The sequence below is a fragment of the Panthera uncia genome, chromosome B1 (assembly GCF_023721935.1).
Source record: "Panthera uncia isolate 11264 chromosome B1, Puncia_PCG_1.0, whole genome shotgun sequence".
Taxonomy (NCBI): Eukaryota; Metazoa; Chordata; class Mammalia; order Carnivora; family Felidae; genus Panthera; species Panthera uncia.
The window spans coordinates 157,678,847-157,679,766 of NC_064811.1; the positions used below are offsets into that span (position 1 = coordinate 157,678,847).

At 50.3% G+C, this 920-nt stretch overlaps 1 protein-coding gene across 1 annotated transcript in view; it reads left to right on the forward strand.

The window, feature by feature from the left end:
- Nucleotides 1-700: 700 nt before the first annotated feature.
- The window catches only part of TACC1 (transforming acidic coiled-coil containing protein 1), a 120,502-nt gene continuing 120,282 nt past the window's right edge, over nt 701-920 (forward strand). Inside the window, exon 1 of the mRNA XM_049632416.1 lies at nt 701-782. The gene's annotated coding sequence lies outside the window, so the exon portion shown is untranslated. The remainder of the gene's footprint in view (nt 783-920) is intronic.

A 920-nucleotide genomic window follows, 5' to 3' on the forward strand; every position in this document is an offset into this window, starting at 1 on the left:
ACCACACTCCAGGCACCCTGCACTGTGGGTGGAGATGTGAGCAGGGAAAAGGTTGACCTAGACCCACAGTTTAAGGACATTTTTGCTGCAATCTTTTACCAGTTATTGTTGTTGTTTTTCCAGTGGAAGGGAGTAGGAAACAGTCAAGAGGAATATGGGTGTGCATATTTCTTGAAATCCAGACGTTCAGAGAAAAAAAAAATCCATGAAAAATGTCCCTAATACAAAAATTGGCAAAACAAATAGCCCTCTCTTTTTAAACTGAACTTTGTAATAGGAGAAATTCTCTCACAAGGAGAGAGTGTTCCTGAGCCAAGTTTAGGCAGAGGAAAATTTTTCCAGCATGTCAGGAACGAAGCTGACGTTCCATTAAGAAAAAAAAAAAATGTGCTAGAGGAAAGAGTAAGGGGGAAAAGGCACCAGAATTCAGACGGAGCTTTGAATTCCAGAGAGGGCACAGTTGAGAGCCCACAGAAAAACCCCCTCTGAAGGGAGACTCAGCCCATTTCTCCCTAGACCTCCCAGCCCCAGTGGACATTTCCTGTTCTGCCTCTGGAAATTCAAGCCAAAAATTACAAAACATCCTTTTCCCTCTGACCAAGTGCTTGGTTCGGAGACCGTCCCCTCCCCACGTCCGTGATCTCAGTGCCTGCCCTCCCCTTCCTTCCGCGGAACCCCTCCCTGAGCAGCAGCGCCGGCTTCCCAAGCAGGGTTGATGGATCCGCGGTAGCAGGTGGTGGAAGAGGGAGACAGAAACGACCGTGGGGACCCCAGCCGAAGAGGTAGGAACGGGGGCACCGGACGTTCTTGCGACGTTCTTGCGATCCTTTGACATGTATTGAGCCAAAGAGGCACTTGTCCTTTAAGCCTTGGGCTGACGGTGTTCTTTTGCCGGTGGGGGGGGGGGGGGGGGGGGGGGG